The sequence below is a fragment of the Prionailurus bengalensis genome, chromosome E3 (assembly GCF_016509475.1).
Source record: "Prionailurus bengalensis isolate Pbe53 chromosome E3, Fcat_Pben_1.1_paternal_pri, whole genome shotgun sequence".
Lineage (NCBI taxonomy): Eukaryota > Metazoa > Chordata > Mammalia > Carnivora > Felidae > Prionailurus > Prionailurus bengalensis.
Window position 1 is genome coordinate 34,769,209 of NC_057357.1, and position 27,119 is coordinate 34,796,327.

General features: G+C 46.5%; 1 long non-coding RNA gene across 1 annotated transcript; it reads right to left on the reverse strand.

Annotated features, from left to right (window-relative positions):
• Window positions 1–3,538: 3,538 nt before the first annotated feature.
• Window positions 3,539–8,571, reverse strand: LOC122471696. The gene is made up of 3 exons (XR_006294247.1): window positions 7,548–8,571; window positions 4,663–4,864; window positions 3,539–3,746 (listed from the first exon to the last, which is right to left on the reverse strand). It is a non-coding gene; the product is annotated as an uncharacterized LOC122471696 (long non-coding RNA).
• Between the last annotated feature and the right edge of the window lie 18,548 nt (window positions 8,572–27,119).

The window sequence follows — 27,119 nt, forward strand, 5'->3', positions numbered from 1 at the left end:
ACGGACAAGACTCCAAAGCTGTATTTTATGCAGACTTTTATAAACAGGTCATAAACATCCCACTTCTCCGAGTCAGGAAGGGAAAGGCTCTTTCTTGTTTGCAAATAATGCATCTATGTGGTCAGTTAAATCTAGAATATGGCAATCATTGTACTCAGACACGGCTTGATCTCTCGGGGAGGATTATCAAAACAGGTTACTTGTGGAGGAATGAGTAACATTTCATCAGGGCTTGGAATCAAGCTTTTTTTTTTTTTTTAAGGCTTGGAATAGATATATTTCCCCCTCGGTGCAGAGGTAAAGACATACTAATAAAAAATGGTCTTCAGTGTTAACGTTTGTGGCCTGCTCATATCTCCCCGGGGTGTGGGTAAAGGGAGGATTTGGTGATTCAGGCTTTAAAAAAACGAAGGAAGGTAGATCAGCGCACACACACGATACTTTTCTCACTGGCCTCCTCTCTCTGTAAGACCCAGCTCCCATGTCATTTCTATCAGGGCCTCATGGCTAGGATCTCGGTGCCTGTTCTCACCAGACAGCGTGTGATTCTCTTCATCTCTACCGTACGAATCAGGCAAGGTCCCTGACTTCACGGAGTTTATGTACTTGGGGAGACAACACACGACGAAAGCCTACAGCTTGATGCGTGGGAGGTGATCGAACCTTGCAGGTTCCAGTTTGTCTCTGTTTCCTTCATCTGGCTGATGGTTGTCACGGCACGTCTGGGAGCACACCCAAATTTTTTTTCAACGTTTATTTATTTTTGGGACAGAGAGAGACAGAGCATGAACAGGGGAGGGGCAGAGAGAGAGGGAGACACAGAATTGGAAACAGGCTCCAGGCTCCGAGCCATCAGCCCAGAGCCCGACGCGGGGCTCGAACTCACGGACCGCGAGATCGTGACCTGGCTGAAGTCGGATGCTTAACCGACTGCGCCACCCAGGCGCCCCCACCCAAATTTTTTTTTAGTGTAGGCATTAAGGGTTTATATCTCTTAAAGGAAAAGTGTGAACCAAAAGATCTCCGAAGAATAATGTTAACTTTTGGTATGATAATAGCTGACATTAATTGATTGCTTTCTCTGTGTCAAGCACCACGGGGTCTTACTAATAACACATGACATTTGTTGTGTGCTTACTATGTGCCAAGTGCAAGTACATGGTACTTTATGTGCATTTATGTTTTAATCTTCATTACAATCCTGGGACGTGGGTACTGTCATCCCTGCTTTACTGAAGAGAACATCATGTGCCCAGAGGTTAAGAAGCACATCCGAGGGCCCCCACTGGAAATGGCAGTCAGATGAGGCAGCCTGACTCAACAGTGTTATGTTCCTTACCATTTCACTTTTCTCCAATGCTCTAGAACTCTATTATCCCAGTTGTCCTAAAGGAAAAACTCTTGTTGGTATGCATTCAGGTACTCATTTTTAGTATCCAGACCAGAAATGGGGCATGTTCTAGTTTCCTTTTGGCCAATCTAGAACAGGAAGAAGAGGAAGGGCATTCATAGCTGAAGGACCAGCATGTGCAAAGGCCATGAGGCACATAAGAACAAGGGGGATTCGGAGAATGATGGCAGTTTGAAGAAGATTGAAGCCTCCTGTGTGTGTGTGTGTGTGTGTGTGTGTGTGTGTGTGTGTGTGTGTAGGTTGGGGGTGGGGGAGGCAAACAGACAAGAACGTATTTCCCACCCGAAGTTTGATTTCGTCTTTATCACATGGATCTCAGGATCCACAAGCCTGAGGCCTCCTTAGGGCTGTGTGCCAGTGTGGATGTTCCTTAAGTGTGTTTGCCTGTGAAGAGGAGAGAGTGGCCAGTAAGACCCACCCACACACCAGTTAAAGGGATGATTCGACAGGCCTCCAAATACAGCCCTCTCCCTGGAAAGCATCACCTCTCTCCTCTTCTGCTGGAAGGAGGGATGTGCACACTAATGAGCACATTTAGCCTGGGCTATGCCAGAGAATAGGGAAATGACTGTACAGTTTTTGGTTGTCTTTTCCCCCCCATCCATATGTAGGGATTTATCCACTTACAGATTGTGGAAAGCCCAGGCCTGTGCATGTTCAGAAAAAACATAAAGCACCACATAAAACAAAGGGAATTGTTAGCAAAACAGATGCAGTGTTAATTGCACTTGTGAGAGCTGCATAAATAAAACAGTACATGCACCAGAAAATCCTTTTATGATGCTCAGATTTAATAAAAGCGGCTTCTCTGCAAAGGTAAAGAAAAAAGAAACACAGCAGAATGACGGGAATCACATCTTTTTAAGAATTAGTCGGCTCGACGCTCCCGAGTCACTGATTTTCAATGTCTTAGTCATTTTTTCCATTCAACAAATATTTGCTGAGGTTCTGCTGTTGTGTGTCAGCCGGTGTGCTTGGTGCTTACAACCGTAAAGAAGAGTATCTTGACTTTGTCCTCAAGGGGCTGCAAGTTTAATGCCCAAGTAAATATTTAGGGGGGTGGTTCTCAATGATCATGGGGAGGGCAGTAGGGAAGTTGGCGATATCTGGAGACAGTTTTGACTGTCACATGGGGAGGGTGTGCTACTCGCGTCTGGTGGGTAGAGGCCTGGGATACCGCTGAACGTCTTATGGGGTGTATGGGACAGCCCCCCACAACAAGTATTTGGCCCCCAAATCCAGTAGTGTCATGGCTGAGAAACTCTACTTCAGAATATTAGTTCATGAATTTTATAGTAAGGGCACAATTGAGTTTTATAGGAACACAAAGAGAGCAACTAAGTTAGCCTCTGGCATTGGGAAAGTTTTATGAAGAATGTGACATTTGAATTCAGCCTGAATAGATTCATGAGAACTTACTTGGTATGGAAGGAGAGAAAGGGCATTCATAGCTGAAGGATCAGCATGTGCAAAGGCCCTGAGGCATATAAGAACAAGGGGGATTCAGAGAATGATGGCAGGTCTAAGAAGATTGAAGCTTCCTGTGTGTGTGTGTGTGTGTGTGTGTGTGTGTGTGTGTGTGTGTGTGTAGATGGGAGGGCAGGTGAACAGACAAAGTCATTGGGGCAGGATTGTGAAGAGCTGTCAATGCCATGCTCAGGGCTCAGGAGTTTTCAGTTAGATCAGGGGTCAACATATTGTAGTCTGAGGGCCCAATCCGGCTTGCTGTGTGCTTCTGAATGAGTCATTCATTAGCTGTGGGTGGTTTTCATATGTTTAAGTGCTGAAGAAAATCTGAAGAAGAAGATTTCGTGACACATGAAAATGATATGCAATTCAAATTTCAGTGTCCATAAATAGAACCTGCTGGCACCTGGCCACACTCATTTGTTTAGTTATTGTCTGTGGCTGCTTTCACACTGCAACAGCACAGTTGAATATCTGTGGCAGAGACCGTATGGCTTGCAAAACCTAAAATAATTACTATCTGGCCCTTTATAAAAAAAAGTTTGCTGCTGCTTGAGTTAGAGGAGAGAGAAAGATATGACTGCACCAAAGAAATCTGAGTCCTATTTTCCAGGTTTGGGAGACAGTCTGCAAGTTGAGAGATCTAGGTGGAAACTCTCGTTCATCCAGGTGAGATATTTATGAAGGTACAACAGCAGTTAGCATATGCTAGGCCGTGCTGTGTAACAAGCAAGCCCTCAAGTCTCAGTGGCTTTCAAGCTAAGTTTTTCACTCGAAATACATGTTTGACATGGGCTCTCTGGGGTTTTCATCCATCCTCACTCCAGCATCCAGTCTGAGAGAGAAGCTTCTACCTGGAACATTTCAGCTGTTGCGACAGAGGGAAAAATAGACACAGTGAGTTACACAGCGGGTTGTAAAGATTCTGCCTACAAGCGACACACAATGCTCCTAGTCATAATTCATTAGCCAGAGCTGGTCTTGTGACCCCTGAGCTTGACACGGCAGGCATAGGCAATCCTCCCAAATTCCTCCCAGGGATGGGACCCAAAGGCAGGGGCAGAATTAGCTGAGATGAGAAGCTGATCCTCTTGCCATCTCAGAGAAAGAACGTCCTGGAATGAAGAAGGAGAAGGAAGCCAGGGACATCCTGTTTTCTACCTTTGATGCTTTTGAGCATGGTGATAGCATTCACTGAAGTGGGCATCCCAAGAGAAGAGGCCGGGAAATGAGATGGTGAATACATTTGGGGCAAGGTAAATTTGGGGTGTCTGTGGGATACCGAGCTGAGGGTGCCTCGTTAAGCTTCTGGAGAAGGAGGTCTGAATTTCAGGACAGCTGTAAGAAACTGGAGACACCTGGTGGTTGTAGAAAATGATTCTCTTCCTAAATACGATGGCAACATAAAGTGCTTAGCACGGTGCCTGGCACAGAATAAGGTCAAGATTTGTTATCATTAAAAATTTTAGCAATTATCCTTTTTCTTACAAGTCACTCTAACCATGGAAATGATTGGAATGCCTGTTAATGATTCACCTTGCCTAACTTTGGCTATGTGGTCATTCCAGTAAAACTGTTTGATAGTACACACGTTTTGTTCATTTCCTTCTGACCCCAAGCTGATGTGATTAAGTACACACTTCGCTGACTGCGTATTCCTGCTCAACCCACAACCACTCCTGTGTTTGGGTGGGACCACAATGCCATTAACCTGGAGCTGATTTCTGAATCATCTGAGTTCTGTTAGGGTTTGTATCAGTCCGGCAAAGTAAACGATGGGTCACCTGTTACCACCACCGTTGCTTGAGAACATCGAAGCTTGGAGAATCTGTCAGTGTTCAGGAACCAGATTGCAAAGGCTGTCTATACTTGTATTCCCCAACAAGTTATGGAGAGAAGCACATGGCAGCCCAAATTTTCACACTGTTTGGTTATCCTGGGAAGGGCGGGGTTTCACCTCTGATGGATTTGGCTGGATTTTAGGATCTAAGGTAAATGGAACAAAGTTAAAATTGGAGATGTGCATACGTACACCCTCACACATCAATATTGGTTTTTGCTTTTTAAAGTTAGTCAATTGTGGGGACTAACACTGTTCATCCATTCATTCCTTCATCCAACAAATACTTGAGTTCCCAGTATATCCCAGGCTACCATTGTAGGATTTGGAGAAAGAGTGGTGAATAAGACAAATTCATTGTCCGTACTTTCTGGAGGAGGAGGTAGACATTAACACATAAGGGAATAAATATGTAATATAAGGTTAGGTTATGATAACTTTAACGAGGAATGAAAGTAAACAAGGGCAAAGCATCCATGTGATGTAGGAAGTGGTGTGTGTATGTCTGGTGTCCACGTGTCTCTGTTTTACATCGAACAGGATGGTCAGGTGGCCTGGAAAGCCCTTGCTGATGAGACACCACTTAAGCAGAAGTGAATAGAGAAGGATTGAGCCATGTTGCTATTTGGGGAAGGATTGCTCCAGTCACAGGGAAGAGAATGTGCAAAGGTCCTGGGGTAAGAAGTCACTTGGCATATTTGGAGAGCCCCAGGTAATTGGGACAGACTTAGCTGAAAGAGAGCTAGGAGGGCAGTTCATGAAGGATGCCTGGGAGCCGGACAAGGCAAGGAACCTGACTGGATGGAACCCAATGGGAAGTGGTCAGAGCATTCAGGGCAGGGGAGTGGCATTATCGGATTCTCATTTCAGAAATACGACTTGCTTCAGCTGATCTGCAGGGAGGAGATTGTAGAGTAGCAAAGGTGAACCCAGGGAGGCCGGTTATGTGGTTAATGTGAGTGTCCAATGATGAAGGTCATGGTGGAGGAGGTAAGAAGTATACTATATGGGGACATATTTTGTAGTATTTGCTGAGGGATGGCATGTGGAGTGTGGGAGAACGAGAGGCATCAGAAATGGCTCCATGATTTTTAGACAGAGTATCTAGGTATTGTCACCTGCCATAGTAAGGACCATTGAGGAAAGAGCAGGCTTTGCCGGGTCAAGAGTTCCGTAACCTTCTCCATAATCAGGGCCATGTATCCAGGAATGACTCCTATCCTTAGAGCACTTGGCATTTTGCAAAAACAATTTCCTGTCAGCCTTATGAGCTAGGCAAGACTGATGCTATTTGTTTCCATTTTGCAAAAGAAAATAACCAAGGCTCACAAAGAGTAAGCAGGAGACTGTAATAGACAGGACTATTTTGAAACATGAGACAAAACAACTCCCAACTAACATAAGCACAGAAGAAAATGCATTGGCTTTTGCAGATGAAGTATCCCAGGTTGTAGGCGGCTTTAGTCGTGGCAGTGAGGTCTGTCTATCTCTCTGTGTGCACCTGTCCAGTCCAAGATGTTACCTCTCAAGCCGAGACGCACGTTCTGAACCTCTGCAAAGAGGACTTGGTAGATTCTGTGCATATATTCTTCCAGGATGACCCCCCTTTCACTTGCTGAAAGGCTCCTGCAATAATGTCACTGCAAGACCCATAAAGATGGAAGACTGAGTGTTCAGTGGGTTGGCTGACAGGCTCTAGTTTCATTCTGATCTGGGAGAGGGGAATCCATCGAAGCCCTGTCACCTCACTGCCAGAAGAGATTGCCTTCTTCCTGCTCGGGAAAGATAAAGAACTCTGCCTTCCAGAGAAGCATTTTCCCTGAAGCTGGTCACTGCCAGGCCTTCTGGGACACAAATCCCTTGGACTCCGCTCCAGATGGAGTCAAGCTTACAGGGAAGCCACTGCCCCTGGGATGTGACTAGGCGGATTCTCAGCCAGGTGTCTCCACACATGGAGTCCTACCAGGCTCTCCAGGACACTACCAACTCCTTGTTGTCTCCCTGCCTCATTGGTTGCTCAGTTCTCAGGTGTCCTTGCTTGTATTCTCCCACTCCCCCCCCTCCCCAATTTCAAAATATTGGCCATTTTCAGGCATCATCAGTCCTGGGTCTTCTCTCAACTGTATGTGGACTCGCCTTTGATGAGATGTCACCCCTTCCCTTTGGTAGAGGCTACTGGCTGCCCTCCTGAGGACCATCCTCCCTTCTCTGTTAACAAAACTGCATTTGATTTAAGTCTGGGGAGGCACCTGTGCAGGCAAAGTGGGCAACTAACTGTACCATCCACGTTGGGATCAAAGCCAGTCACCAGTGGTACCCTTATTACCCGTTGCCCACGATTGGCTTAGGGATGAACATGTGACCCAGTTCTGGCCAATGGGATCTTAAAGGAGGTGGGGGGATGAACATGTGACCCAGTTCTGGCCAATGGGATCTTAAAGGAGGTGGGGGATGAACATGTGACCCAGTTCTGGCCAATGGGATCTTAAAGGAGGTGGGGGATGAACATGTGACCCAGTTCTGGCCAATGGGATCTTAAAGGAGGCGGGAACTGTGGAAGAGGTGGTCTATTCCAATCAACAAGACGTACGCACACTCACACAGGATAGTTTCAGTTATCCCGAACTTTTTCACGACACCGGACAGTTAAGTCAGTTCCTCCACGGCCTTGAATGTTGCTCCCCATGCTCTCCAGCTCATAGAGCTCTGACTCGTGCTTCAAGATCCCATGCAAATGATGCTTCTCCAGAGTTCCCCCCCCCCCCCCCCCCCCCCCCCCCCCCGCAATGCCCGGACTTTCTCCTCTCTTCGCTGGCATCCCACGCTTACCTCTCAGGTTGCATTGTGATCACGTGTCTTCCCCACTCGACTTTGAGCTTTTTCAGGGTAGGGAGTCTTATTCTTGAAGCCATGTCGGTGAATGTCAGTCTCTCTGACGTACAGAAAATGTCCAGTTAAAGTGTGATGCGTGGCAGGATGACCTGTTTTAGCCGCAAAAACACTGGTGAACCTGACAAGTGAGGAAGCAGCCCCACCCGGGGGCATCGCGCCGGGCGGGGGGAGCTGACACGTAGCCTTGCTGTTGTTGGCAGGATGTCCAAACTCCTTATTGTGACGTTCCGATTACCTCTCTACCTACAATTTCTTACCATAAGCCCACACTCTTGCAGAAAGCCTGACGTTTTGTAGATCCACACAAACTGTGTTCTTTCAGACAGCTGCTCCTTTTCACTTGCTATCGCCTTGCCTGGGATTTCTCCCCACCTCGTTCACCGTGTCAAACTCCTATTCATCTGTCAAAACCCTCTTCCAATATCCCCCTTTAGGACGTCTTAATACTCCCTGTCCTCAGCTACCTCTGTACTTGGATCATAATTGCAGGCATGGCTGTTGGGTCTGTGTGCTGCTCTTTGTGTGTCTGTCTTCTCTTTAGGAGTGTAGATTCTCCTGATGCAAGAACCATATTGTCTTCATATCTTCATGCCCCGTGCTGCGCGTCAGAGGCTCCATAACTGTTTGCCTGGTTGAACTGAATCGCTTGTTCCCTAATTCCACGGAGCCTCTTTCCAGTAGTATCAGTTCGGAGCCTGGAGGGCTCAGTCCAGATTTAGTTGGCTTTCCAATGAGTTGATACAACAATAGTAATAAGCTAGCATTCTGAGTACTCACTATGTGCCAGCATTGTTTCCAAGCCTGCTGTGTTTTATCTCTTTCCACCTACATGGCTACCCTGTAAGGTAGGTGCTCTCTGTGTTATACAGACAAAGAATCAGGGGCACAGAGAGGTTAAGTAACTTGTCCAAGGTCACAAAGCTGGTATTCAAACTGAGACACTCTGACCCTGAGCCGGCTTCACTGGGGGAATTGATAACTCATGCCAGTCTGTCATCGGTACTTTTCTGCCATATTTCCTGTCCCAGATCTTTGTAGCAGTGCTTTTAAATTCTGAAGCCTGCTGGAATTACTCCTCCCCCCTCTGGCTGCAGAGAGCACGCCAATGTACTTCGCTGAAAGCCTGTGGCACGGTCTTCAATCTTTTCCACACTCAGCCACTTCCAACCTTGACCTTACAGCTGTGAAGACGATCCTTATGGGGCTGCTACTCAGAGGAAAATTGAAATGGTCCCTGTGGGGAGACTGCAGGATTTTGGTCCCAGCCTTCTAATTTCGGATCGGCCCAGAGAAAGGAGCCACGTTAGCAGCACGAGCCACAAAATTAGGAGAGCTCCATTCTTTGCCTCTCTTAAGAAATATGGGCGCTGCTCTAAAAATCTTTTTTTAATCTCCTCTCTGGTCCATGTAACAGGAAATTGGTCTCTGCCATAGGCCAATAAATCTCCAACTTTTTATTGAATATTAAAGAAAGACTTCAAGTCAAGTTCAAATCTCTTTGCTTGGAGTTTCTCACATAACGCTGCAGCTCCGATACCTCCGGTCACAAAAGCTTTAAAAAGAAGGAGAAAAATGGCAAAGCTCTCCAGGTCACTGGCCCACGGGGATGATTTCTTCTCCTTAGAAATAATAGCCTATTACTCTAAAAATCTTAAACAAGGCATTCCCGCTCTGGCTTGCACATTATAATTGAGACGGGGGATTAACAAGTGGAAGTCTCTGGGTGCATCTAAAACAGGCACACGGCCACTTTTCTCAGAAGGTGCTGGGGTCAACCCTGGGCTCTGAAAGAACTGGAAACTGTGATGACCGGCGGGTGGCACTGCCCGGCTGCCCTCTTAGGACCGAGGCTGCCATTTTCCATGCTGCTGAGAGCACTGAGGGATGAAACCACTCGACTAAGTTGCTCTCCTGGAAATTCCTTTGGCCTGGGAAAGTGGCATCACCCAAGGTCACCCAAATGCATCACTTGTACGATGTGGGGGAGAAGCCACTGGCCTTCTGGCCTCGATGTAGGGTAATTCCAAGGTCTTGCGAGCTCCAGAACTCTCCAGAGATCCTTGTTGGAGACGCATTGCCCCTCCCAATTCTCTGTTCCGCTTCCCGCTGTCCCCCAGGTGCTGACTTGGCCAGCACTCCCCAGGAAACCTTGTGCTTGCTAATCTGAGTCTCTTTCCTGGGGAACCCATCCTAAGACAGACTTTCATGTACTAGTGTCTTGGAGAAAAACATTCTGGAAGGACTAGATGGTTGGAAAGAACTTCAGAAGAAAACATACAGAATGATACCATTTCTGAAGCTCACATGCACTTACTTACCCATCGTCTGGTCAGCTGTGGGTGGCAGCTCTCATGAGCCAGGGAGGTCAGGGTAGGTTCCCCGTCCATCTGCTACCAGCTCTTTGTACTGGTGTCTGTGGGGGTTCTTTTCACCCCACGGATATCAGCTTGTTCATGTGACTTGCTCTGGTAATGATATGCGAGTGAAGTAACAGGAGGGACTCCCGAGAAGTCCTGAGAGCCATGCAACATCACTCTTTTCCCGCTGTCATGAGCGTGGCGATGTTCTGGACAGGACTTGCTCCTTCAGGAAGCAGGGCCACAGCTTGCCCTCAACCTACTGGTAATGTGGCTGAGAAATAAACCTTTGTTGTCAAAAGTCGTTGAGACTCAAGGAGGTTTTGTTACCAAAGCATGACGTAGACACAGCTGGCCCATACAAAGGCATCATGGGAATATCAGAGGCTGTGATGGGGCAGATCCTTCGGCAAGTGGGCAAGGGTGTACAGGTACATATTTCAGTATGGGTGCTTATTTCCTTGTAGAGTCCACATAGTTGAATTAAAATATCGGATATAGTGTTTTGGGGCACTTGGGTGGCTCAGTTGATTAAGCGTCCGACTTTGACTCAGGTCATGATCTCACTGTTTGTGACTTTGAGCCCCGTGTCGGGCTGTGTGCTGACAGCTCAGAGTGTGGAGCCTGCTTCAGATTCTCTGTCTTCCTCTGTCTCTGCCCCTCCCCTGCTTTCACTCTGTCTCTCAAAAATAAACATTTAAAAATTAAAAAAAAAAAAGGGTATAGTTTAAAATAAGACTTGGCATTAAGAGGCACTCTATATTTTGGTACCTTTCCTCACTATGGAAATGGCATATTACAGCCAACACAATACAGATTAACGGCTAACAGTCAGACTTTTAGGACTCAAATCCTGGCTTTGTCTCATCCTCTCTGGTGAAGTCATTTAAACTCTTCCGGCTATAGGTTTCGTATTTGTAAAACAAAGATAATAATGGTCTCTCCAATAGGGTTGTTGGGAGGAGTAAATGAGATGCTTGCTGTCATGTGCTTTGGGGTGCCTAGTGCGAATAAAGCACTTCACTGCCGAACCCTTATTGTTACCCTTATTAATGAACTTGGGAATCGGGGAAAAAAATTCTTAAGTGAAGGGCTCATAGGTTGATGAAATTTGGCCACTGCATTCATGGTCTGCCGGGTCAGCCAGGGACATGTTTACCAGAACCCTCTGACTCAGTCTGACACTCATTTAAGTTATTGGCCTCCGTGTGCCAGATAGAGGGGGAGGCTTACCCCCAGTGCCCGATGTCCATGCTTCCAAGAAATGGGCCCTGTCTCTACGTTAGATGGACTTACTCACGTGTCATTCCCATCAGTTTGCAAAGAAAAGCCCCGAAGACTGATTGGGAAGGGTAGAATAGACAGTGGAGAAATCTCTTCGAACGGTGCCTGGCACTTAATAATTGCTATGTAAGTATGATTATTGTTACTGTCATTGTTAGCATCATCATTGTTATTGCTATTCTTACTCTGTTGTTATTATCAATACTACTACATTATTAATATTCTCTTCCATTGAGGTCTTAGGATCTGCCTCTCTCCCCTTTGCTTCTGCTGTTTAAAACATCTCATCTCCCAAGTGCATGCTCCCGGTTGCTTCTGCAGACCCTCTGGATGAGCACTGAGTCTCCTGTTTGAGCTCCTGTCTCTTGGGTGTGTCTCCTTCTTGCCTGATTTCTCCCTATTCCCATGCCATGATTCCTGGCAGAATCATCTCTCCCCTCAGTATCTTGAATAGAGCTCTGGAGGGGAGGGAGGTGGGGAGGTAGAGATGAGAACTCACTCAGATGAGAAGACCAGACGCCATGAGAACTCACTCAGATGAGAAGACCAGACGCCCGGGGATCCTGGGGGGCTCAGTTGGGTAAGCGTCTGGCTCTTGGTTTCAGCTCAGGTCATGGTCTCACGGTTTGTGGGTTCGAGCCCCACGTCGGGCTCCTCAGCTGACAGCATGGAGCCTGGTTGGGATTCTCTCTCCCTCCCTCTCTCTCTCTTTCCCTCCCTCCCTCTGTCTCTCAAAATAAGTAAATAAACATTAAAAAACAAATAGAAGACCAGACACCTGTAATGCTCTTTCGTTAGAAGAGACACTGTCTCAGCACTGTCTTCCCCAAGGCAAAGAGAAAGGTTAACTTCCGGGAAGCTTCCTGAAGATACTCCTTCACCCTGTTCTCTCCAGAATGTAATCTGAAGAAGACATCACTGTAATAATGGAGTGACCTATATTTGTGGCAAACTTTTCTACCCTCCCAGGGGGAAGCTACTGAGCTGTGAGACTCCCCCCTTCCAGATGGCTTTGTAGGATGCCCTCCCCTTCAAAAAAAAAAAAATCGCAGTGACTCAGACAACAAAGTAATATTCAGCGTAGAATCCTCTCCCCTCCCCCCAACGCGAGTTATTTGCCAGATCCCAAATGGTCCGCGGTTGATGGATGGCGGGTGATTTCTCCATCAGCACACCTTGGAGCCCCAGAGCTAACCCTCTGACAGCGTTAGCATAAAAGATTTACATTTATGTTACGAGGGCCACACAAGAATAATAATTTTAAGATACATTGCCTTGGCTGCCGGTGCACCCTGGGAAATCTAGTGGTGGCAGGCACTGAGCCGCACTGTAATTACAAAATGGCAGTGCAGGAGACGTTTTTTGGAGACAAGTAACTAGAGACCAAAGCCATCTGCATGCCTTGGTGGGTTGAAATTACAGTAATATATGAAGACATTACCTGAAAAACCCGGCACCATTTAAATGATTTACTCTTCAGCCCCAGCAAGCTTTAATTTAAGGATAAAGTCATTCAGAAAGCTAATCTGATAGGGGAGGCATTATTTCACACAGTTAAGTTAATTTACAGTAGCTGATTGTTGTGGTTGGTTTTGGTATTATTATCTTCCTACAAACAGCTGATCTGCCAGACAGAAGCAATATACTGCTTAACGCAGTGTCTTAATTCAGCAGGCAAGCTATCTGTGATAAAGGTTTGTTTATAAGCCATAATGGGAAAGTCATTTTGAGGCCATGCTGATAACACTGATGAGAAATATTTTTTTTAAGGGGGAAAACTGCACAATTCAATACATAAACGGATCCGTAGGCCCCGTGCTCATGGGTCTGTCTGTCCAAGATGGCTGTCCTGAGTGGTCATTTTCCACTGGCGTTGCCCTCCTTCATGAGTTTCCTGCCCTGTGGTCCTGGGCACATTGACCCCAAGTCAGCCTCGTGCCTGGAGACCGTATCTTCCCTGTTGCCAAATTGACTTCCCTGCCAAGTCCTTGAGAAAACCAGGCGTGAGAGCCCGGTGAATTCGGCTGCCCAGCCGGCTACCTGCTTTCCAAGGGAAAAGGGAGTGTGGATATCTGCCTTTAACAACTCTTTTCATCTTGGAGCGACCCAGAGCATGTTCCCTTATGGATGTCAAGGTAGCAAAGTATCAGGAAGTGGTCATTTGAAAGGGAGCTAACCACTTGGGTGGTGGGCAAAACTGGAGATTTTCAAAGGGTAGATAAAAACCAACTTGGTTTTTTTTCCTTGGCAAAACTTAGAAAGGGTGGTCATGTTTTGTGTTGACTCAGGAGGCCGAGATGATTCAGAGCTCTATTAACACGAGCAGAAACATTTGTCTAACGGATTTGCGTTCATCTGCTTAGGGATGTTTTATTGAAGACGAACATTCTCTTGTCACCTCATGAGTTTATCTCAATAGGAAAGGCACCGCTTTTGGAAAGGGGCTGAGGAAATGCTATCCAAGGGACCAGGAAATATTTGCCAGTGGTCTAAGACAGGAGTTCATAAGATCATCATCTGTCAGGAAGGACCAAGAAAGTCAGGGATTGGTGAAGCTAATAGGGGCTTACCCCAGCCTCCTTCATAAGTAGCAACCGTTTCTTGAATTCTTATTATGGAGAAGGCACTGTGTTGGGTGGATATAATTCCCTTTCGTCTCCCGTGTGTAGGTGAAGAATCTGGATTCAAGAGGGTGCATAACTTCAATCAAAACACAGAGCTGGATGAGTCCTTTCCTGTGTTTATGACAGGTAGCTTTCAAAGATGGCCTCGGCGATCCCCATCACGTGATAATTCACCCGGTGATTGTGGGCTGCACCTGGTGATTTGCTCCTAGTGAGTACAACACAGAAAAAGTGATGGGCTGTCATTTCTGTGATTCGGCTACAAAAGACCGTGACTTCCTTCTTGCTGATATTTTTTTTTCTTCTTTTTTTTTTTTAAAGAATTTTTTTAATGTTTATTTTTGAGAGAGGGAGAAACAGAGAGAGACAGAGACAGAGAGAGACTGAGCAGGGGAGGGGCAGAGACAGAGGGAGACACAGAATCCGAAGCAGGCTCTAGGCTCTGAGCTGGCAGCACAGAGCCGGATGCAGGGCCTGAACTCATGGGCCATGAGATCATGACCTGAGCCGAGGTCAGAGATCATGACCTTAGCCGAAGTCGGACGCTTAACCGATTGAGCCACCAGGGGCCCCGATATTTTTTTTTCTTGCCTTCTCACCGTGCCTGCGTTGTGGAGGTAAGCTGCCATGTTGGAGATGCCCACTTAGCAGAGAACGGAGGGTGAAAAGCTACCGAGCGGCTGAATGAATTCTGGCCTGGGAGTCTTTCCCCAGTGGAGTCTTGAGATGTACTGACGTCCTGATGGGCACGCCCTGACCGTAGCCTGTCAGAGGCCCTGAAGAAGAGGCCCTAGCAAAGCCACATCTGGGTCCCCATAGAAACTGCAAGATAATAAAGTTGTTGTTGAAGGTCCCTAAGTTTGGAGATCACTCATTAGCCAGCCGTAGACAACTAAAACTGCATTTTCAAGGACACAGTGTAGCACCATGCAAGGAATTCCACAGACCTGGGTAGAAATCCAACCTCAACATCTTGACCAAATTGCCTCCTGTCTCTTAGTGTCGCCTGCAAAGCCGAGGTAGGGAAATCTACCTTACGGGGGTGCCTAACAGTGGAATTATTCTCTAAACCTCTGTCTCCTGGGGAATGCCTGGCTCACTCACTGTAGACTCCAATAAATGGTAAGTTACTGTTATGATTTAAATTTTTTTTAAATTTACATTTATTTATTTTTGATGGTGAGACAGAGTGGGAGACACCGAACCCGAAGCAGGCTCCGGGCTCCAAGCTGTCAGCACAGAGCCCAACGCGGGGCTTGAACCCACAAACTGCAAGATCGTGACCTGGGCTGAAGTCAGACTCGTAACCGACTGGGCCACCCAGGCGCCCCACTGTTATGATTTTATATGTGACTTGTGACCATTAATTGAAGTCTTGCTCCCCAGTCCTTTATCACTGCCAAACTCACCTGTTAATCATTCCAGCCTCTGGATACTTTGCTACCACGCCCTTTCCTTCTGTCCACAGTTGCTTCTCCACCTTTCAGAGACCCACCCATCCTTTAAGTCTTGGTTGACATCCTTGCTCTTTCAGGAACTCGTCTCCTGTCCCTACCGTATTTTGTGAGCTTTCTTTCCTCTGTCGGCTTTCATAATTGGGACCAATTCTTGGTCCTTGTTTCCTGTATCACAAGGGTGCGTGCATGCATGTGTGCGTGTGTGGAGGGAACAGGGATGTGCCGCTTCAACTATCCCAACTTGGAGGATGGGGCTTCTGCAGAGGATAGTTGTACCACATTACAGACCGCGCTGAGCATGTACCTCAAAGTCAGGTGCGTCAAGATGTAATCTCAGCTCTGAGCCCCACTCACTAGGCGATCTCCACAGAGGTGTTTGACTTCTCTAAGCCTGGCAACTATGGTCATGTTAGGACCCCATTAAAAACCTTTTCATGACTTCCTGTGACGCTTGTGTGAAGTTCACCATCTCTCCCGTGACTTGTAGGATGTGCCATTGTCTGACCGCAACAGTTTCCTCTTGGATCATTTCCTCTTTCACACGCGGCATCAGCGAAACTGGCTTTTTGACGCCTCAAGCTTGTCCAGCTTCTTCCCGTCCTGCCTCAGGCATTTTGCGTGTGCTGTTCCCTCCCTTATCTTTATCTGGCTAACTGCCACGCAGTACTGAGGTCTCAAACGAAACATTGTTCCTTCGTGAAAACCTTTCATGACTTCCCCAGGCTTGTCTGGGTCTCCACAACTTGCTGTGTGTTTCCTTCTTAATGCTTGTCGCAATTGTGGGGAATGAATTGAGATGAATTAATTATTAACTGGGATGATTATCTGATTTATTTTATCTCCTTCTCTAGACTATAAGTTAAATGAAGGCCAAAATAAGTAAATAAATAAATAAATAAATAAATAAATAAATAAATAAACAAATAAATAGCAAGAAAGAGAAGAAGAAAAAAAGCTTGGCTTGTTCACTGATGTAACCCCAGGACCTAGAACATTACCTAATATGTGATAGCCACTAAGTAAAGATTTCTGGAATAAATGATGGAATGAATCCATAAATTAATGATTTCCTTAGCTGTAAGATGAAAGGAAAATATCTGTCTTACAGGATTTGAGGGAGGAGTTGGTGAATAAATGTTTGCTAATTTGGGGGGGATGTTGAGGAAGCCTTTGTGTTCTGTCCTATAGCCTCACAAATCAGATGGACTCCCCAATCTCTTCTGAGATCCCCCCGAGGAATCTACTTGATGATGTGTTAGAGAGTAATGCCTCCTTTTCTGAATATTCTATCTGGAAGCCAGAGGGGGTGTTGAAGTTGCATACAGCATTTGATATTTCTCTTTTTTTTTTTTTAATTTTTTTAACGCTTATTTATTTTTGAGACAGAGAGAGACAGAGCATGAACAGAGGAGGGGCAGAGAGAGAGGGAGACACAGTATCTGAAACAGGCTCCAGGCTCTGAGCTGTCAGCACAGAGCCCGACGGGGGCTCAAACTCACGGACCGTGAGATCCTGACCTGAGCTGAAGTCAGATGCTTAACTGACTGAGCCACCCAGGCACCCTGATATTCCTCTTTATCCCAAAGCCTGTCCTTGGTGAGGTCATCAGGAGACACCTCTTTCTGAGCCCTTCCCTGTGGGGTGATCCGTTCTGCTTTCCACCTTCTCGGGGAGCAGGAAATCTTTCTCCCCACTCTCAGACACAGTATCTCCTTTCTTCCTTATTACACTTGGTATCGGAATGTAGACGCCTGTATCTCACCTATAGCAGGCTTATCAAATAATGCCAATAAAGGCAACTCTCTCCCTAAGATGAATCTCTATTCCCTCTGCTAAAAAAGGCGATGTCTTCATAATTACCCAAATCCCTGAGCAAGGATCTGGCTTATATTAAGTGTGCATAAATATCAATTCCTTTATCCCACATACAAAGGCATATACTAGAAAGAGCAAAATTATTAATACATACTAGAGAAGGGATCAGAAAGCACTTGGTGGGGAGGAAGGACCTGGGGAAGAAAGGCTGATGGAAATAGCCCCACTGGAGGGCAGAGACCCTGCCACATAACTTCTGAGACTGGTTAGTACTCTAATGGCATATCCTTGGCCCAAGGGCACGCTGGTTGGTTTGATCTCTGGCCCGATACCCAAGAAAGGGAAGGCAGCATTTGACATAGCTTGGAGAGCTGAGGATGACCAAACTTTTCCTGGAGAAGGTCTGGATGCAGGTGACTGACCCAGCACAACACTCTTCCCCAAGCTGTTTTTCTTCCCGCCTGAAGTCAACCAGCATATATGCATACCAGGAAATGTGCTTTTTAAATTGATGATCTCTGGGCTAGACTATAATCGGTGCGAGGGCAGGCTCTCTGTCACATACCATTGTTTCCCCAGGGCCCAGCATAGCCCAGGCATATGGTGACCACTTCATTCTCCCCACTCCCACGCCTTTTCCTATGGTGATAGCTCAGGAAGTCTTAACAGGCTGTATTTGGCTATCTCTGGAGCCCCCTTTTAACCCTTACGACCCCATCATACTTTTCTCAAAGTTCTACACGGTACACCTACTGGCACTCTCGTATCCTCCCAGGCTGAAAGGCTGTGACTGTCCCATCAGACGGCTTCTGTTAAATATGGGACCCCAATACATTCAGAAGCACCAGCTTCTGTTTCGCACGCCATGTCCATTTGACAAGAGTGAAGTGATTAATTAACGTGGTGGGTCTATCTTCTACCCAGCTGTCGTGTGCTGCAATGGAGAGCAAGAAAAATCCATTAGATTATACTGAGAGATAGCTGAAAGAAAGTTTAGATTAAGTTTATCTCTCGAGGCAATTTTATTAGATAGATTAAGTTTCTGTTCATCTCTCCAAAGACCGTAGTAATAACCAGTGTCATGACTTTCAAATCCTTCGACTGCAGAGGGTAATCAAACATGGTTGTCTTTTTATCCCCTCTTTTACTTGTTAGTATTCCACAATCCTGCCTCGTCCATCTGTCAAAGGGATAGTGGTAAGGGGATCAGTGTTGACAAGTGATAGTACAAATTATGTAATGCCGATGACATTTCACTGTCTCCTTCTGATCTGCTCTTCCTCCTCTCAATCACTCCTTATTCTATAAAAAGCGCTGAAAGAGAAAGGCAGCTCTGGGAGCTATTGGCTCAGGTCCCTGAGCCCCAGGGGCAAAACGGGGTGAATTTGAAGTGTACAGAAGGCTTCTGAATTAGACATGGGGCCTGGGAAGATGGCCTGACTGACAGAAGGGGAAATTGAGGTCATCATCCTACAACAGGACTTTGGCAGCCGCCGCTCGGGACCGCGTTTGGTCATGCTCTGATCCCATGAAAAACTTGACATGTCAGGCCCATGGCGGCGACGGGCTTTCTGTTCCAAGAATATACCCTCTGACTTCTCCTCCATGGGGGAATGTACCCTTCCTTTTGGGGACTCGGTATAGCGTGATATTTAAAAAAAAATTTTTAATGTTTATTTTTGAGAGAGGTCCGGGCTTTACCTGAGTCCCATGATATGATGCGTGGCAGGAGACTATTAACTATTTCAGGATTCTTTCAGCCAAACAGACTTTGTCTTCAGTACTAGGGTTCCAGAGTGTTGTGGGTGAGTGGAGCAGGTGGATAGTAGACTCATTTGTTCCAGAAACATTTATTAATCACATACTACGTATTATGTGCTTTTCTAGGCACATCTAGATTCTTGATAGTTAGCACTTTGTCAGTTCATGGAGGGAAGTATCCCCGTTTCCCTCCACGTTGGTATTTCCATGACCTGCTGTGGTATCTGGAATGCAACGATTCCTCGATGTTTCTTGAGTAAATGCATACCAACTCGTCCCCTTCCCAACCACTCACCTTGAGTTGCTGAGAGACTGAGTCATTACTGGAAAAGTTTCTCAAGACAGGGGAAAATGCTATCATTCACGACCAGCAGTCAAGGCCAGGAGGCAGAAAAAGGATTCAAGACCACATTTCACCATGAAGTATTCTTTAGAATGTAAAGTAAAAACAAATAGAATTTTATTAATCTGCTTTTGCCTACAGCCCGGAAAAGCCCTTGTGTCAAAAATACCTGCCTCTAAATTATGCTTTGTCTTCCCATTATAAATTTTATTAACCACTCTTTTATTAGCAGTCTTATTACAGTTGATCCGCACATGAATGAAAACAATTTACAAATGATCAGGGTTGGATTAGAGAAACCATAAACTCAATGCAAATTGTTACAAATTATTTACTGGCTTAGCACAAATCTGCATATAGATTGAGGAAGTCAATCAGAAAGGTACCTTAAGGTATTCTTCACAAGATAGGATTGTGAAGATATTGCAGACTGGCACGCATCGTGCAGAATAGAAATGAAAATAAATAGATTCATTTGTCAAATACACGTAGGGGTGGGTCTCCTCAGTCAGAACTTTGGAGTACTGGATATGCGGGGAAACTGAAAAGGGGTAGGAAGTTGGGGGCGGGGGAAGATGGTTGCAAGTGGGCTTACTCTAAATATAAGGTCAAGAATCAGAGAGAGAGAAAGGGGATTTCAGAAACACAAAAAGCAGAAACATCGACCCAGCATCTTAGAGGCTGACAGCATCTTCCTCATGTTTCAGCTCATTAATCTTCCAGCAGCTCTGTAAAACAGGGAGGACCATTACTGTGGTTTGTCCGTTGAGGGAGCTGAAGTTTGGTAATGTGGCCATGGTCACACAGCCATCAGGACTTGGATCTTAAAACTCCATGCCTTCGTCTTAGGATTCACCAATGGAAGTATTGCCTTTGTTTTTGGAGCTGCTCTTTTGGGGGGCGGGTGGTGGTGGATGGGGGTCCTCGGGAATAGCTCTGAAGTCCTAGCTCTCTGCCAGCACCGTAAGCCTTGAATTAATCTCGCTTGTGCCTTGACTTCTCCTTTATGAGAAGAACGGTGCCAGGAGGCGGCATGATTTCATGCAAAGAACACAGGTCAAGCATTTGGAAGTGTGAGCTCGTCTATACAGCTTGCTGTGTGACCTTAGACAGTTTTTAACTCCTTCTGGGACTTGATTTATTCAGGGGGATAGGATCGGGTTTCTTTGAATTTTCTGAAAGTTTACTGAATTTAAGCTCAGGGCCACAAGACACAAATACTGGTGTGTATTCTGTGCAGACTCACACCATCCCTTGGCTAGGGGGAAACTGTGCAAAAGTGGAGTTCTCACCCCTTAATTCTCACCTATTGTGGATGCTTTGCTTATTTCCCTTCTCTAATACTTCAGTTTTCCTCCTTCAGTCAAAGCTGCTCTTAGATTATTTTTCATTTGTAGTAACTCAACTCTTTTCCCATGGATATTTGGCTCTTAATGGAGATTAGTCTTCATCTAAGTGACGATACCCTTAATGGTGACATTTCAGATCTCTTCATTAGGTGGGAAGAGCTTTTGAGGACTCAGGGGCTTCTCAGGATGCCGTAAATGCAGCTATGAGTGCAGGAATTTATTCCTTAGATCCCGTGGCTAGTATGGTGGAGCTGTAGGGGTGGGGGTGGAGGTGGGGATGGGGCCATCCCCCCTCCCCTCTTCCCTGGAGGAAATTTTACCTGCCCTCCTTGTGGCCATTTCACAGCATCAGTGATGAGCGTTAAGTAGTACTAAAGTGGGGAGGGGGGACATTTCCCCCTCCATCTCCTTACCAGCTAAGCGGCCCATTTCACTTCATATGCAGCATAAGCTTAATGATATTAATGGTAACAAGAGCCACATTGATTAGATGCTAACCACAGGCCAGCATGAGCTCATCTTCTATATGCTTTATTTTATTGAATGCTCAGGAGAGCTCTATCATCTGGGATTATGTGTTCACCCCCTCTTACAGATAAGAAAGTGGAGATTTGGTTGGGGGGATGGGGAAGATTTATTTAATCACACAAGGAATTGGAAAAGATGCGACTCGGTCTCAGTTCATTCTCTCTCCGAAGTCTACATCCTTAGCCAATCAACTATGCTAATCTCATGAGTTTGAGGTATATGGGCCTGGACCAGATGTACTTCATAGATCTTTTCCATTTCAAAGATATAACTAATAAGTTCCTAGAGTTGACGATTCTTTTCAGAGCTTCTGGCCCAACACCCTATGTTACAGGTAAGGAAACGGGGGCAATTAGATGGGAATTTTTTATAAACACATATGAGGAGAGGGCATTGGGAAGGGCATTGGAAGCAACTGGGCAACGGACAGGCAGAAAATGTTGACTTTTCTCCTCTTATCCAGATCCCCCACACCCAGTTAAGAATGTTGTGCACTGCACAACTCTACTGGGTGCCATTTGTACGGACCGTGTGGCGATACACTGTCCCTCTTTTTTTTTTTTTTCAGTTCCCCTCTGCTGTCATATATGACCAGCACATTTTCTTATCTTCCTATGATTTTATTTCACAGCTATTTCTAAGACAGAGGAGAGCTTGCATCCCTCTTTCTTTTCCTTTTCCTTTTTCCTAAAAGAGAAGCCAGGAGCTTGCAGAGACTTGGGTTGCTGGCATCGCTGACTTTGGAGGTTGCTGGCTAATCAATCAGGAGCTGCATTGTGAATGCCTGGCATGGATTTTCTTTTTTCTTTTCATCCTTTGTGCGGGCTGTGTGCGCCCGCACGCATGTGCATGTGCACACCACTTTGGTGCCTTTCCACCAGCAAAGGACTCCGGAGCTGGATGTAATTAAACAGCAGCCGTGTACTGTGTTCAGGCTTGCTTTGCACGCAGATCTTCTCCCTCGCTCCACTTACAAATGCCCCACCAGCCCTGTGCTCTGCCTTCATTAAACAGCCTGCTGACTGGTCTCCCCGGGACTGGGATCTAGGGTCTGGGGCCCATGAGGGACGCGCACAAGGCTGTTAGCAAGCCTCTAGGCCGCTCGGAGGCTGCGGAGTGTGCACTGAGCTGAGTCAACAGCGCCTCTGCGGGGACTCCTGGCCGTGACACCGGTGGCTGAGACTTCGTGCCTCTTGGAATGCTCAGCCAGAGTCCTCAGGAGTTGAATTCGGATAAAATTGAAAGGTAAACTAATTATAGTGGGGCCGTTTGTGCTTCTGTGGTTTACCTTATGTCAGCATTTCCAGGTTAAACTGCCTTCTTTGGGGATTTCAAAATCTGCTTTAAATGTCTTTTTTCACTACTGTTCATCCCGCTTCCTAATCTAGTTCCATTACAGGTTCTGATTTTTAGACAAATGGACGCGATCACCACCCTTACGGGTGGCTCAGGCGCAGATGTATTTTACACGCACACGTGCGCACACACACTCACAAAACAGCAAATGCGCACGGACCACTGTATACATTCAAGATGGTTTCAGTTGTGACACAAAGTCAGATCAAACGGGCCAAAGGAAATGTATAGCTCGGCGTCTGTGTCATCCTGGGACTCCAGTGCTTTGTTAGGACTTTGTCTTTTCTGACCCTGCGTTTCTCACCCCGGCTTGTCTCAGCCACGCAGCATTCTTCACAAGGGAACCACCCCATGGTCAGCAAGATGGCTGCCAGGAGCCGTGTCGTAGAAAACGCCCATCTCTCGTGGATTAACGTCAGGGGGAGGGTGATTGGTCCTGCCGGGGATCACGTGCCCGGCCCTGAGCCAATCACAACGGCTGTGGGAGGGATTGGCGAATTGGCTGGCCTGTGTCACACGTCATGGGAGTGTGATTGACAGCCCAGGTCATGTGCCCATCCCTGAGCCAATGACAACAGCTGTGGGAGGGATCAGGGATCAGCCGTCAGTGTCCCACACCGAGGGAGGGAGATTGACAGCGTTGCCAGGACCACAGGGAGAGGAGAAATTGCCGTCTGTTGCTTCCTGGTGGTGTGACTGGGCAGTGCCCTTCATGGCCCTGCTTTTTAGTTTCTCCAACCGTGGAAGGAGTGGCATATCATTCATCTCACAGGGATTATTAAGGGCGAAATGAAATAATAATACATATAATGACCAGTTATTAGGGAGCTGCTAGTAGTAGATACTAGGCACTTAACAGGCACTTTCTTACCGAGTTAGTCATCCCCCGAGCATGCGGTATGGGTTGTGAATAGAAAGGCCCGTTGCTCATATACGTGTGCAAAATAAGCAGGTTTCCTTACTAGAGGGCTACTCGGAGTCTTTGGCGCAAACATCCCCAACCAATTATCAAACCACTTTTAATCTGGATGCTTTCTGTTGGTAGGTCCTTTTAGGATAATAATGTCTCACATGACCCAGTTTTGGAAGCACGCTTTCTAATATTAGGAAGTCTAAATTGTAACTAAAGGCAGACCAGGGAGCATTTGTATCTGGCTTGTCTTGTTTGGATCCCTTTTAACCATTTGTACAGAATTTCTCTTTGACAAGTTTCTCTGTGAGATCATGTGAAACCCAGAATTAAAAACAGTTAATGCATGATTGTGAGATGTGGTTGTGGTCATACAACAGTGTTTGCATCCAGACAAACTGCTCTCAGCCTTCAGTGTCAGAGAAGTGTGCACCTCATCCAAGCATATCCATTTTGATTTTCTGGAGACCATTTCCCTTGTTGCTTTGGCTGCCAGGGAGCTCAGAGTCAAATGTAAGCCCCACTTGGAGTGCGTGCGCAGAACTTATGTCATGCATTTTGTGTGTGGCTCTTATCCCTGATGGTCTCTTCTTTTTCTACTCCTTATATTCCTTTTATTCCGATCTTAACAATTACTGATATTTACCTTGTTTTCTTTTTCTGAGGGGCTCAGATCTTTGTGGGCCTGAGGTGGGGCTCAATAAATAAATACACAAATAAAAAGCAGGTGGGATCTCAGGGGCCTTTTTCTGCAAAGATAATGTTGGCGGTGCTGATACCCTTTTCTCCTTCACCGCTAACGTCTTGGCTCTGCTTGGAGCCGCTTGCTCAATTACAGCGCCAGGCTCCTGTTTTACAAGGCTTCCTTTGAGCACATCTAATCAGGAGCAGCTTCTCACTGCAGTCTCTTTGTTCACTGACTGGAACCTTGAATGCCTCGCTTTGCCTAATAAATAACCCAGGGGCTCAAACTTGGCCTTAGCCTTTATTGAGAAAATGGAACCGGTGCAGCTCTGAAGCATATTCAAAGCCAAGGCCGTTGGAAGGTCAGACATCTCTCAGGCATTTCAGGAAGGTTGTATACTGCTCCGTTTCCCCACACGTTGATTGGACTTTCTCTTTTTTGTTTTCATTGAGCTCTCAGAACTTGCTCCTATCTTGGCACGGACAACCCTGGACAAATCCCCTGGTGTAGGGGTTGCTCGGCGACTCATTTCTACACCTGGGTGTGGACTCTGGCGTTAATGCCGGCCATGTGCAGGGCTGGGCTCCGTCCAAGGAACCATGTGTGAAGTCCCCGTTACTTTCATCCTCCTGGTTTTTCAACTCTCAACACTAGATGTCAGCAATCCAAGGCCCCCGGAGCAAAGAGGCCATGACCTGAAAACGGCCCCTGGCCAGTACAGACCTGTGTTCAAATCCTAGCTTCACTGCTGTGCGCTGTGAGAGTTTCGATGAATTCCCTTAAGGCTCCAAGTTTCAGTTACTTCATTGATAAAGTACCTCCCTCACAGTGTGGGGAAATTAAGTGAGCTAATATCTGTCCTCCTTCTGCCCCCATTGACCTAGTTAACTCTGCTTCCTCTTGAGATTTTGGTTTAGGAGATGCGCCCTCGTGGGAAGGCTTCCCTGATCTTTCTGGCTGGGGCATGCCCCTTTTTACAAGTTTCCATCATACGGAGTATCTTCCCTACCCCTTCCCCCCATTACCTGTCACAGCAGCATTTTTATTACATTTGCTCATAGGATTATTCCAGCAGACTGCAAGCTGTGTGCGGACAGGCACTGGGCTTCTGTTCGTCACTGCATCCCCAGTGCTAGCCTCTGGGATGAGCATATAGGAAGGACTCGGGAAAGAATGAAGGGCAGATGGGGCCCCTGGGTGGCTCAGTCGACTGAGCGTCTGACTCTCAATTTTGGCTCAGGTCATGATCTCGCGGTGTATGAGTTCGAGTCCCGTGTTGGGCTGTGCACTTGATGGTACGGAGCCTCCCTGGGATTCTCTCTCCCCTCTCTCTCTGTCCCTCCCCTGCTCACATATTCTCTCTCTCTCTCTCTCTCTCTCTCTCTCTCTCTCTCTCAAAAATAAATAAACATTTAAGAATGAGCAGTCAATGAATGAATGAAGAAGGTGGCTTCACAGTGTCATTCAGGATCTGCACAGGGAAGAGAGGAGGGTGTGGATTTCAGCATCGACCTGCTGTAAACCAGCCGTGATGCTGTGGGCTTCACCAAGGCCAGCATGTTTACGACTCAACACAATCCCACGAGGCAGTGGGAGCACAGACGTGAGGCCCAGTGCATGTTGTCCGGGTTTGGACATTAGATGAATGAGTGAACATGTCTCCATGACGTGTATGAAGCTGGAGAGTCATCCACAAAAGAATTTCAGCATTGCTAAGACGGAGGTTTGCCCCCTCCTTACACCCCATTTCCTGGACATATCAGGCGACAGACGGACAGCTTGTAGTTTGAAGTGTTTTCGCCTGTACCCCTTACCTAACCCCAGCTCAAGTGAGACCGTATGCTCGTTATTTATTATATCAGTCTGCATATTGAGATAATTGGGTTGTGTAATATGGCACACAGACTAATCTAAGAATGATTTCTGCTGAATAGAAATTACTTATTTTGATTCCTCGGGGGTTTGTTTTGTCAAAACTCATGTAGTATTTAGCAAAGTAATCATTGTTCAATTGCCAAGCACAGGAAGTGTAAAATTATCCTAATAAGAAGGAAAGGAATAAGAGAACAAGGGTCGCTGACCTCGTCAACTTGATTAGTGATGGTGTTGCGTCTCGTCCTCGAGGCCTAACCTCCACACTGCTTGTGAAGATCACCATGTACCTTTCTATCTCACCGGCCTTAATTAGATATGCAATTTGTCATATGGTTGTTCAACCAGAATAGAGACAAACATACAAAGAAGAGACAGAAGACGGGGCATGTTACTGAAATTCACAAGAAAATTGCTCAATAGCAAATCAATGCCCAAACTGGAAAGGGAGTTTTGAAAGCAGAGACTGGATTTTCCAAATACAGTGACAGGCTGTGTGACCTTGAATTAGCCCCTTAACCTCTCTGAACCCAAGTCCTTCATCTGTCAGATGGAGTTTGTAAGAACACATACCTGAAGTTAGGTCCTTTACAAACAGCAGCCTCTGGTGTTCATCTGCCTCATTCCAGAGAGTTGTTGACCATTTGGCCCCTTCGTGCTTTGTGGGAAGTTTGAAATAACACATATGTTCATGGAAATCTTTTTTTTTTTTATGGTTATTTTTGAGAGAGAGAGAGAGAGAGAGAGAGAGAGAGAGAGAGAGAGAGAGAGAGGAGGGGCAGAGAGAGAGGGAGACCCAGAATCCAAAGCAGGCTCCAGGCGCTGAGCTGTCAGCACAGAGCCCGACGCGGGGCTCGAACCCATGAACCGCGAGATCATGACCTGAGCAGCAGTTGGATGCTGAACCCACTGAGCCACCCAGGCGCCCCTAAGTGCTGAGCAGATGTTAATGACAGTGTTACTATTAATGCTAGTATTGTTGCCATCTGTCCTGTGGGGAGATGATTTCCAGGCCTTTGAAGGATGGGAGTTCAGAAACGGGGAACTGCAGGGAGCTGGTGTGTGTAACCGAGAGGGGGCTGCAGCCACGGGGCAAAGGAGCAACGCTGGCTGTCAGAGGCTTTCGGTCCCTTGCTTCCACCTCCTGGGTGATAACGTGGCCTCCGCA